The sequence below is a fragment of the Choristoneura fumiferana genome, chromosome Z (genome assembly GCF_025370935.1).
Source record: "Choristoneura fumiferana chromosome Z, NRCan_CFum_1, whole genome shotgun sequence".
In the NCBI taxonomy this organism is placed as follows: domain Eukaryota; kingdom Metazoa; phylum Arthropoda; class Insecta; order Lepidoptera; family Tortricidae; genus Choristoneura; species Choristoneura fumiferana.
Genome location: NC_133472.1, coordinates 11,931,169 through 11,944,032, shown reverse-complemented (window position 1 = coordinate 11,944,032; position 12,864 = coordinate 11,931,169). Strand labels below are relative to the sequence as shown.

The 12,864-nt window shown below is 36.6% G+C and overlaps 1 protein-coding gene across 2 annotated transcripts in view; it reads right to left on the bottom strand.

The window, feature by feature from the left end:
- Nucleotides 1-5,242, bottom strand: part of LOC141427342 (uncharacterized) — a 66,185-nt gene extending 60,943 nt beyond the window's left edge. For both annotated transcript variants that reach the window (XM_074086681.1, XM_074086687.1), the window contains exon 1: nucleotides 4,907-5,242. The gene's annotated coding sequence lies outside the window, so the exon portion shown is untranslated. The remainder of the gene's footprint in view (nucleotides 1-4,906) is intronic.
- Between the last annotated feature and the right edge of the window lie 7,622 nt (nucleotides 5,243-12,864).

Sequence of the window (12,864 nt, the reverse complement as noted above, 5' to 3'; positions counted from 1 at the left end):
TTAACTCTGTCTATTTGTTGCCCATGGGAGCGCCAAAGTTTGCATGCTTTTCGCTAGTCATACCGTGTTTGTCCGGATCATCGTTTGTCATATTTTTTTTCCCACATTCCCACATTTTTTCTGACATGATTATTCTATAGAAAAGTATTGTATATTGGTTAGTTTAGGTATGTTTTATAACATTCTGAACAATTATTGGATTCAGAGAATGCGAGTCGATATTGACCCGTTCTGGCGAGTACTTCACTCACCTTCGATTCGCCGACGATATTTGTAGTCATGGCTGAGACCATGGAGGACCTCACCTCAGCAGAGTTTCCGGCCGAGTTGGCCTGATAATGAACATGGATAAGACGAAAGTCATGTTTAATGTCTATGTTGTGCCAACTCCCGTAATAGTCGGAGGCTCTGCGCTCGATACCTAACTGGGCAACTTAAGTTGTTGACGACTATGTATACCTGGGACAAACGGTCCAGTTAGGTAGGTTCGACTTCAAGAAAGAGATCACTCGTCGAATCCGACTCGGCGGGCCGACAGCGTTCGTTTTCGGGAGGCTTTACAGTGTCTTTTCGTCCAAATTACCGCAGTGTTTCGAAGTCAAAAGTCTTTGACCAGTGTGTGTTGCCAGTGATGACTTACGGATCTGAATCTGAGACGTGCGCGCTAACGATGGGACTCATGAGGAAGTTCAAAGTCACTCAGAGGATGTAAAGGGCTATGCTCGGGGTTATTCTGCAGAATAGAATCAGAAATGATGATATCCGCAGTAGAACTAAGGTTACCCGACATAGCCCGAAGAATTGCGAAACTGAAGTGGCAGTGGGCGGCGCACATTGCTCACAGGACAGCAGGGCTACTACGAAGTTCGTGTCTTACGCTCCCTCTGACACTTATACTTTTTAATACGAGAGCGAGAGGGACGGTACGAGACGAACTTCGAGTTTCGGGTTTCATAGTAGCCCTGCTGATGGCCGATGGGGTCAGAAGGTTCTCGAACGAATTTTGGTTTGGCTTGGTTTCAGGCGAATTTTTTACTTTTTATTTTTATTTACGATTTTTTAATTTTTTACTTACCTTGCAAATTTTTTACTAACCGAAAATACACGAAGATGTTTTATTTATCTTAACTAATAGTAAACAAATTGTACCTACAACAAGTGCATAAAATTAATTTTACCCGAAACATTTAAATCACCTTAAAAACACCCTTTGTTTACCACAATAGAAAGCTCACTCCAGGTTATGCATACACCGTGTTATTTTTGATTTCCGTTAACTTGAAGAGAACATTATAGTTAAATGAAGTAAATTTTTCCAAGACACTGTGTTTAATTAAAAGATAATCAAGAATTAAGATAATTTGTTATTAAAACACTTCTAACGTTCTTAATTTATGGTATTATTTGTGTCCAGTAAATAAAGCGTTTTAAATTCAAACATACCGTTAGCAAAGGAAGATTAAAAAGTGAGTTTTTATGATGTCTCTCTTATGAGTCAAGTCAATGTCACTCGTCAAGTAGGTTAATTTTATATTTTGGCCTTGAACAATGATTGTAATATTCTGCCGAAGTTAATGGAAATCAATAAAAACACGGTATATAAAGCGTGTAAAAAAACCTTATGAGTATTAAATGTGACTACATGCGGCAAGCAGCCGGACCTCGCGTCAGTAATGAGTTGGAAAAAATCTTATTGCACAACGAGAGGACAGGGTATAATTTACCTGCAACTGTGACTAATTAATAACTCTCATAATTACGTAACTCAATAACTTTATTATTGTAGTGGTACTGTATTATGTTGTATAACTCTTTTTATATACCATAAAACGCATGACATTAACAGATTACAAGAGAAAGAGATGTACAAAGGCGAACTAATTCATTAAAAGGATCTCTTCCAGTTAACCTTTGAACGATTGATGGGATATCCCATCAGAAACAAGAGGTAGCACTACAATGAAAAGATAAAAGGACAGATTTTTTATTTATTTACATAGAGTGCATTAAAACTACACACAATATCAGTGTACACAATGATACATAATGATTAAAACAATATTTAAATAAATCGCTGAACTGAATTAGATTAAAATTATTATGGAGATAGTTAGATACCTTGGGAAAGACATATAACCAATTTTTATTTCGGGAAATTGCATAGTTCCCGATACCGATAAATATGTCCAACGGTTTTTAAAGTTCAGCAGTCAAAATGGCAAAAAAGGAATTTCTAACAGTAGGTATTGCCCAGTTCGTTCATCCGTCCGTCGTCTGTCCGTCGGTGCCTCAGTCTTTCGACAATTTCAATTTTGAAGGTAGTATTTGGGTCTCCCCACATCAAGCCGCCCAAAAAAACGCTTTATTTGCACGCAATAAGAGCGAAAAAGACGACTTCTCGTCGGTAAACGTCGTTTCGCGTCGGCCGAGCCGATCGACGTCTTTTTCGCGCTTTACTGCGTGGATATAAAGAGTTTTTTGATCGATTAAAGCCGACTCCATGTCGATTAGTTTATATTTCTGTATCCAATCATTTGGTATTTTCCAAGACCCTCATCCTACCTTACACTACACAAGTGTGACTAACCATTAAGTACAAAAAACGAATCGGGTACGTAACGAGCTGTGGTTTTTGACTAACGACTCTATCTGTAAGTATACAATAATTGCGTCATTTATTAAACAACTATTAGGAATATCGTAATTTGCATGACGCGACGTCCACTACAACTAATAGCCCAAGAAACAAGTACCTGACTGCTTGATGATTGTGAATCAATCTAATAAGCCGTGTTTGATTATAATTATAACCAATTTTCTGACACTCGTTAGCGTATCGCTGTCAACTGTCAAACTCGAGACTTTTTCAAGTGCCGCGAACGCAAGCCCAATACACAAACGACGGGTGAGGGTCGTGCGCGGGCCGGCGACCGGCGACGGGCGTATTTGCATGACGGTATATGGACGCCATCATTGAGTAGTGATTTTTATGACCTCAAAAAATTTTAAGCAATCAAGCAAGTACTTTAGATTTTCTAAAAGATACATTTTTTTTCTTTCTTTGAAGTGAAGAAAAGATTGAATCAGTTTTTTTATGAGTTCTAACTACATTAAGTGGACGCGAACTGGCGTAATATATGACCCTACAGCGTCCATCTTCTACGTGCTTTTAAACTCAACACATCCTTCTCGGTTTTAAATTGGGTTTTAGTGATACCTAATTTATCTAATTTTATTTTAGTTTTTTTAACATGACTGTCAAACTCAAGGTCCCTATTCGGGACACGGACGAGTTAAAAGAGTATACATAGAGCAAGTAGACTCTATTACGCTTGTGCTCACAAAGCATTGTGCGTAAAAGCGAGACAGTATATATACAGTATAATACAGTATATTCTCGTTAGGCTTTTGCTGCCTTTGAACGTCAGGAATAGCGACCAACTCCTAGTTCTTGTTTTGGCTAATCCTGATGGTAAAAGCTATAGATTAATGCTTTGGACCTCAAAACAATATTATAGAGCTGTGTCTTCGGCTATATAAGTTAATACGTTTTACAGCGCAGTTAGTGTCTGAAAAAAAAACACATTTTACACAATATAGGAATCGCTTGGCGTGCAGAGATGGATTGGATGTTGATGATTCTCAAACATCAAGTTATTGAATTAATTCGCCTGGCAGCCGTGGAGAAGGTACACATATAAAATATTTACCTACAGAGCACAATTTTATTAGAGGCCTCGTTACACAAATCTACCTCCAAGTTAGAAATTAAATCATCCAACACTGGTGTTGCCATTTACTTTGTAGGTACTTTATTGTAAGAGCCGAAAGGTACTTACCTGGCAACAGTCTTGACTAAATTCCAGCCTTATAGGTAACGTAGTTGATTTGTTGAAACGAGTTTTGATAACCAACTGATTGAAATAAAAAAGGTAACGCGACCGAGTGTGTACATGTTGTTTTTGTTAGGGAAACAAAAAGCCTTCAGAAGCTGCTAAGGTATAGAAGTTATCGATATTTTTGAACATTTTTGCTGCAGCCTACCATGTATGACAACGAGCTACTAAATACATTGCCAAATTAAGTAAGAACTATTTAGTGTTATGTTTATAAATAACTAATTGAATTTACGAAGTCTAGTTCCATTAATGACAGTCTATACAGATAATAAAACGAGGAAACCGAATCAATCTTACAAGTACATTAGCATCATGTGTACCTCGAAAGAGAATTTACTGACTCATTTATCCACACATATCACACACACGCTCCAACACACGCTTGTTGTAAACTTAAAACTATATACAAAATACTATTACTACCTTAATCTACACACACGTAAACACAAACATCTACTATTAATTTTTCTAGTTTATTATCTAGTTGTAATTAATTTAACTCTAGAATTTATTTTTTAGCATAATCACGACCTTGTACGAAAGAGCGAATACCTCCTAATACAAGTGTTAAACTTAAAAGGAGGATTCGTCAACAACTGTAAACACATTGTTAGAAAATAAATGATTTTGATTTGATTTTTGATTTGATTTAATAAAACGGCTAAGCAAACTGAACCACGGTTTCTGTTGTTAGAACACTATACTTCTATTGGCTGGAAATAGTAAGGCCCACGTACACTATCCTCCCGTAACTCAAAATGTGTTTAAGCGAAAATGCTTACCTACTCGTAAAGCATAGATTAGAAAAGTTATGGTAACAACTAGAAATAGGCAAACATAAAGTGCAGCTTTAGATAAATGGGATGGGGTGATTGTGTACTCGTTACAATATTACGTTAGCTTTTAGTCACAAAAAATTAAACCAAGTAAAAGATGGTAATCGAAAGAAAACTTAATGGAGGTTAAAAATATTGAAAAAAAAATAATAAAAAACACGAAACACTTACCAATAAAATTTGTGACAATCCAATAAGAAAATGTAACTAAAAATCACATAAAAATCCAGTTCACAACACGGGTTCGGAGTTCAAAAAAATCACCAATGACCAAACAGAAATAATAGGATTTAAACAAAACGCAAACGGGACACCGTGCACTCTGATGCGGCGATGGATGCAAGGAAGGGCCGAACGTGCTGCAGCTCTGTTTTGATTACAGACGTTTCATGGTCGAAACTCGAATGTTGTATTATTTGCGATATAATTTTTCGGCTTGTCAGATGATAGCCGCGATGTTGTGCGAGAGCAGAGGCGGACTGAACTACCTCTGTTGAACGCACGGGCCGCACTGCTTGCTCGTACGTAACGGCAAAAGGTCGTCCGTTCCCCACATTCTCTTTCCGCGCAAGCCTTACCATGTTAGAGCAAGATACAAAATTAAGAGCTTTAATAAACCACGGAAAGGAAGAAGACGGCGATAACGAAGGGTCACAGGAAAGCCCGAACTGGAGTCTTGATACTTCCAACTTAAGACCGTGCTTTGCCTTCGTGAATTATTTGTAAGGTATATAACGTTCTCGCACAGGCATTTAGCGTAAGCGGAAACTAAAAACTGTTTAATTGGTACATATGTACTTGCATTTTGCAATTAGTATATTGAGTTAGTGGCTGTTAAATTGAGTTATAAAAAGTAGCAACAAGTTTAACAACTAGCAACTGAATATTAAATAATGTGCCTAGACGAGTGAACAACGATCGAACGAGTAATACGCCTTGAAGCTACGAGTACATAAGTAGGTACTTACTTACCTTCTAGCTAAATAAAAAAATATCACCTTACCTGCCTGGAAATGTACTTTTTCTCCTCTTGCATGGAAAAAGATTTTTAAATTCGAACGTTATGATGCACTGTGATGCCTTTTGGCGTATTCAGAAATAAGGTTCGTCCATACATTGTGTATGTATATCTAATATTATTATACATATATTATTACTTCTTACTAAATTTATAACAATTAGTATTAACTAATTAACGTTTTTTCCAATTATTTAACTTTTAATTAATTATGAATAATAAAAAAAATGAAAATGTTCAATTTATTTACTTCCATCTACCTACTATTTTCTCGCTGTATTGAGGTGAAGAATTATTATTGTATGTTTTGTGCTCGGCTGTAACTGTAAAGTTGTCTCCTCCATTATTCTTAATACTTTTTTTCGTTGTTTCTCTTGATTTATTCTCTTCTTCAGGATTATTATTATTACTTGCTTCGCTCGAGGTTCAAACTTAGATTCCTTCGCTTGCTCGGGTTTCAATATAAGCACTCGCGCCAAACAGTAACTTTCCATCCTTGCATAAGAAATAACTATTTTCATCTTACTAGCTCGAAAATATCTATCTGCCTCCTTTGAAATCTGTGTTTTTTCCCCGCTTGCCTGTGCCCGGAAAAAGATTATGAAATTCAAACGCTACGAAGAATTTATTTAATAAATAAAATGCAATATATAAGTTAACTTTTTCAATCGATAAAAAATTACCGATTTTAAAAATTCCTTCACTGTTAGAATGCTGAATTATTCTAAAGTGCCATAGGCTATATTTATTGCCCGAAAAAATTAGGGTACCGTACTAAAACTCTAATAATGTAACTCAAAGTGTAAAAAAGGTTGCCATAAAAAAACTTTCATCGCATGCGCTGTGGAAAGTATATGATGATAAGTAGAAGAAAAAATTACATTTATTTGCTGTGATTAAATCTGGCAAGTCGTATTTTGCCCAGTTGTAGTGTAGTATTGATTTAAAACACCCAATGCAGATACAGTCAGCAATGAAGCTCATATTATAAATTACTTCTTAAAAAATATTTATTATTTTAAGCGAAGCCAATAATATTTAAGCAGTGTGATAGGACACATGGTTTAAAAAAGCTCTACATTTCTCGACGAAAATATGAATTAGTTTTAATTTTACAAGTCTAACGATGCACGGCTTGCAAACTGCCTCGTCTCGTCAGACAGTTCCCTACTTTTCGGGCTTCGGCAGTGTTGTACTAATAATAATTACTTACACATTTGTAATTACTTTAATTTAGCTCATCATTCATCTCATTTGTAAACTCACGGCAACTGCTTGTAGTGCCGGCTCTATCAACACTGTTGGTCCTTGGTCCTGTCCACGAATATTTAAACAAGCCAGAGTAATTTAGTGTATACCTAACAACGCATTCATCAATTAGAGGATATTGTTGTTAATACCAAGTTTTTAACATAAATGACATTAACATTAGTTACATACGTTAGGTACACTGTATTTTTGTGTGTTTTTTTATTCTATAAGGTCGATTCATTATTTTTTACAGCCAATCTTGCTATTAAAAAATAGGATAGGATAGGATAGGAAATAAAATAGAGAATTGAGCTTAAAGAAAGTAGTTTTTGCAGACTTATGTGATTTGCGCCCATAAAGAATGGAAAATGTATTTAATACGCGCCAAAGTATTATGCTCTGACTGTACCTACTGTCACCACGTTATTGCTCGGGTCAGTTATGCTATGATTGGTTTTTGGAGTCTTTTTGTATTTTTTATTTCAACTCCAAATTTGTTACTTTTCCGGGTATCCCGTGAAACCATATCGAAAATACAAACTGAGACATGAATGCACAGAAAAACCAGAAAAAAAGACCAGCACTGGGAATCGAACCCAGGTCCTCAGCATTCCGTGCTGCGTGCTATAACCCCTACACCACTGATGGACAGGAATCTCAGGTTGCTTATTTCTACTTTGCTACTTAAGCAGCAGCACTAGCGACATCTATGTTGCGTCGACAGACGTCACACTCTTTCGGAACCGACCCAGGACAAGAGATGTCGCTACTAAGCAATCAAATTATGATTGGGTTTTTGGAGTCTTTTTGTATTTTTTATTTCAACTCCAAATTTGTTACTTTTAAGGTTCAGTTATGCTATATAATCTAGAACACTTCGTACAATACGAGTGTTCAGGTTTTGAACATTGTCCACAGCACTGACAACGTCAGACCACGCCTGCCTTAGAAGATATTATGTTAATACAGTTATTGTTGTTAAGGCCTTTGTTACAACCAATGTTAATAGGAGTGTAGAACCTATAACGCTGATTTTAAACATTTTAATATCGGGAGTCTTCAATATAAAGCTCATATTTTGTTGATTTAAGTAACATATTGAAATTATGTAGGTACCCCCATTAAGTCATGTTGTTACTTAGCTTGACTAACGTAATAGCTTGTTGCGTTAGCTAAAATTACGCAATTAAGTATAAACAATGACAAGTAACGCGTTCTTTATGATATAATGGGCCCATTTGGTTTATTATAATTAACCGTTTTATTACTTGTTGCGTAAAGAAAACTTGACGCAAATAAATATCGTGACGTCCTCGACGACGTGTCCGTCGACGGCGGACCCTTCCAAAAACTAATTTGGTATGTTTCGATCATGTGATCGTATATGGCTTGCGAGTCCGAACTTTGTTCTATACCTGCGGTCACGGGCGCTCAGAATAGTAGTCCCGAAGAATAGAGTTACAAAAAATAAAAATAAGCAAGAAGGATATTTATAAAAATAGGTTTCATTCAGGTTAATTAAGGCATCATTTCGGGCTTACCTACGTCCCACTTGCTGAGCAGGCGCCTCCTCTCAGAATGTGAACGGAAACTATTGCAGTCGTGTGCAGATTTCCACACGATAATGTGTTGACCATATCTTTAAATAAATTACCATTAAGTAAATTTACCACGAAACAATTTGAACTTTATTTCGCACAACTCGCACAAGAATTCTAAATCCCGACATGCAACCCCGGGTTTGAACCCACGAGCATCTGCTTGAGAAGCCATAGGTCGAACTATTATATTATTATTACTACGGTATTATTATTGATAAGATTTTTCTTGTGTATATTGGGATCTTAATAATATTGTTTTAAACCTTCACCTTATTTTGAGATAAGCCGCCTCCTTTGAGATTTTTTAAAGCTTGGTTCGCCTTATCTTTTTTTGGGTTCCCGTAGCCGGAACCCTTATAGTTTCGCCATGTCTGTCTGTCTGTCCGTCCGCGGCTTTGCTCAGAGACTATCAAGCCTAGAAAGCTGTAATTTTGCACGAATATATATATGTAAACTATGCCGATAAAATGGTACAATAAAAATTAAAAAAAATTTTTTTTAGAGTACCTCCCTTAGACGTAAGGTGGGGGTGTTTTTTTTTTCTCATCGAACCTTATAGTGTGATGTTGTCTGGTGGTATCGTTGGATAGGTCTTTCAAAATTATTAGGGGGTTACTAAAACGATTTTTCGATTCAGTGATTTGTTTGCAAAATATTCAACTTTAAAGTGCACATTTTCATTAAAATCGAGCGTCCCCCCCTCTAAAATCTAAATCGGTGGTTGGAAAGGAAAACTATAACGGTTAAGTTTTCTTGAGAATTATTAGTAGTTTAAGAGTAAATAGCAGCCTAAGTTATAAAATATACCTAAACTTGGAATATTCCGCGCAAAATATTTCGGGCGTGTCCGACACGCTCTTGGCCGGTTTTTTTTACTTATTAAGTAACACTTCCTAAATTTGTCTCCTCCTGGGAACCTTAAAGACCTGTTTAGATCTGAAATTTAAATCGTGCAAGTTGTATTTAATCGCGAGGCCAAAAAACCAACAAGATTGAAATAATACATTGCATTGCGCCGCTCAATGTAATGCAATGCACCTGGCCCAATTTTTGTCGCACATCTAGACCGGGCTTAAGCTTGCGCTTACTTTGAAAACAAAATATGTACCAAGTCACAAAAAAATAATATACAAGACGTAAAATCATAAATAAATGCACCAAAAATGTCTCCCCGAGCTTGACGTCATCAATCCCCCACGGCTCAATTTGTTTCAATGTGACGTCACTAATTCTGGAAGCGAGGTTTGATTACGTAGATAAATCGACCCAATTAATTTCTCTTTCACTACGGCCCCTGCAATTGAAAGTCAAGTGTACTATTTTCACCCCGATTCCTGTCGGTCCAATTAGTAAGTTTGCATGACGCCGAGTGAAACAACACTGCGTTGAGGAAGGAATTTGTTCATTATCGCACTTGTGCAGTCCTATACAGTTCAGCAGTTCAGCCATCTTCGTTTTAACTTTCAGCATTACTTCCAACTGTACGGCAAAACTAACTAAATATAAATACGTATGTAGTATATTATAATTATAAGTAGTCTTCTAATAAGTAGAAGGCTGTGTACTTGTAGGTACAATACTGCCCCCGTTAGGAAGAGTGCACTAACTCGATCCGACTAATTTTCGAGAAAACGAGGTTCAAAGATTTATTTTTTATTTTAATTGTATCTCGTAACCAATTTTAGCTAAATATTTGAAACATGTACCAAAATAATCATATTTTAATGTATATTTTGTATTACAATTTAAAAAAATCACTGGCATGTGCGGCATTTAACGCAAAATGCGCTTATGCTTTGGAAATCCATAGTCGGGAATACCACAATCTCTAATCATAACTGCAGTAACTGTAACAGTTACCGCAGTTATGATTACAATTTAGTGAATACTGCAGTTATCCTAATGGTTAATAGGAAAAAGTTCTCGACTAAACTTGCAGTAACTTTAGAAGCTGCAGTTATGACTTAGCGGTTCAATAGCACTAAACGCGATCTCCCCAAATTACAACCGCAGTAAGTTTAGAAGCTGCACTTTTGTTAAGGAGTGACTATGTAATATTGTACAATGACTTCAAAAGTCAGTGCAGTATCTATACATACTTACTGCACCTTTGGTTTGTAAATCATGTCCCCAATTTCGAGTTACTGCAGTTATGCTTATTATAAATCATTGATCCTGGCGATATACAGTAAATACGTCAAAGAAGAAGTTGTAGAACTCGTTTTGCTGATTCTGAATATGTATTTAACTCAATTTCGACAAAAACTCGAGTTACTGCACTTTTCGTAACGGGGGCAGAATAATCGTTTGCACTTTTCTACTTTATCACCGTACGTATTTATTTATTTTAAAAATACTTTGTACTACTAGAAAAAAATCCCGAAGAAAAGTTATTTTTGTGTACGAATAGAAAAACCTCCAAATAAAACTTTTTAATTTATTTATAAGCTGCATTAAAAGTTATATGTGTTACAGCATGATAATTCATATGTTTTTTTTAGCCTATATGTGTTCCACTGTTGGGCAAAGGCCTCCCTTCTTGACCTCCACATCTCCCTATCCTATGTTTACTTTAAAAAAACCGGTCAAGAGCGTGTCGGACACGCCCGAAATAGGGTTCCGTAGCCATTACGAAAAAATTAAGTAATATTTTTCTAAGGATTTCGTATTTTGTGCGGAATATTCCAAGTTTAGATATATTTTATACCCTAAGCCTTCTTTTACTCTTAAACTACTAATAATTCTCAAGAAAACAAAACAAATAACTGAATCGAGAAATCGTTTGAGCAACCCCCGAATGGTTTTAAAGGACCTATTCAACGATACTCCACAATACAAGGTTGTTGCCACGGTGTAATCGTATCGAGAATTGTTTAGAATTCTATTAAAAAAAATATTTACGTATGGCATTCGCTCGCGGGACGTATGAAAGTATAACGAGGACACGCAGCACTGGCCTCTGGTTTTTTACGAATTCGGAAGTGACATAAGGTCATAGGTATACGGTAAGATTTGTATATACCTAACCTTCTGAAAAGGGATTTTCACTCGTCGTTTCAATTGTGATGGATATTTATATATATTATTTTCTGCTCGCTCCATTTAATAAGTGCATGTATTGTATAATCATTCCAACCTTCGCAACTCTACAGCTAGACAACTTAAATAAATAATTCATTAATAGTTAAAAAAAAATCTCGTTAGGCATAGACAGTGGAAAGCAAGGGCGAAGGGCTGTTAGTTTGGATGCAGCATAGGCCTTCGATCGGGTGTGGCACAAGGCGCTATTATCAAAGCTGCCAACCTTTGGGCTCCCGGAGAGTTTCTGTAATTGGACAGATAGCTTCCTCTCAGGGCGGAGCATTAAAGTCGTTATCTACGGTTCATGCTCAAACCTCATGCCCATGAATGCTGGCGTACCACAAGGCTGTCTTTTGTCCACTATTCTATTTCTTCTGCATATTAAAGACATGTTACAAATTCTTAACATTCATTGCTATGCGGATGATAGTACGGGGATGCACGATACTCTGGCCAGGCAAATAATTCTCGGGGCTTTGTCGATGAGTGCCGGACTAAGCTTGTATCCGAAGTTGAGTCATCTCTTGATGATATCTCGGAATGGGGTAGAACTAATTTAATCAACTTCAACCCATCAAAGACGCAAGTTTGTGTGTTTACCGCTAAAAAGGCTCCTTTTGTTTTGTCACCTTGCTTTGAGTGCGCTCGCCTTGTTATCAAACCCAGCATCGGGATAATGATATAGTAGGCTGTAGCGCCGCGGGGCAGAAACTAAAGCAGGGGCGAGTGTACTAGTTCACGATTCAGTGCGATTTGCGACGGTACACATTGGAAGTGGTCACTTTGTTCGCTTGTACACAGAAGGTCACTTAGAGCTTCAAAAGAAAAAAAGGAACCCTTATACTATCTGTCTTAGATGGACAATGAAGTCACTCTAACTATATCCATATCCATACTTAATACTTACTTACTTACTGTATATTATATTATGTATTATATATTATTATTTTATTATATTAATATTATAAATATGAAAGTAACTTTGTCTGTCTGTCTGTCTGTCTGTTACGCTTTCACGCCTAAACCGCTGAACCGATTTTGATGAAATTTGGTACAGAGATATAATAGACCTTGAGAAAGAATATAGGCTACCTTTTATTGCGAAAAAGAGGCTTTAAGGGGTTGAAATAGGGGATGAAAGTTTACATGGTGGAAGTTCCTCGCTGTTGAAGATAAAA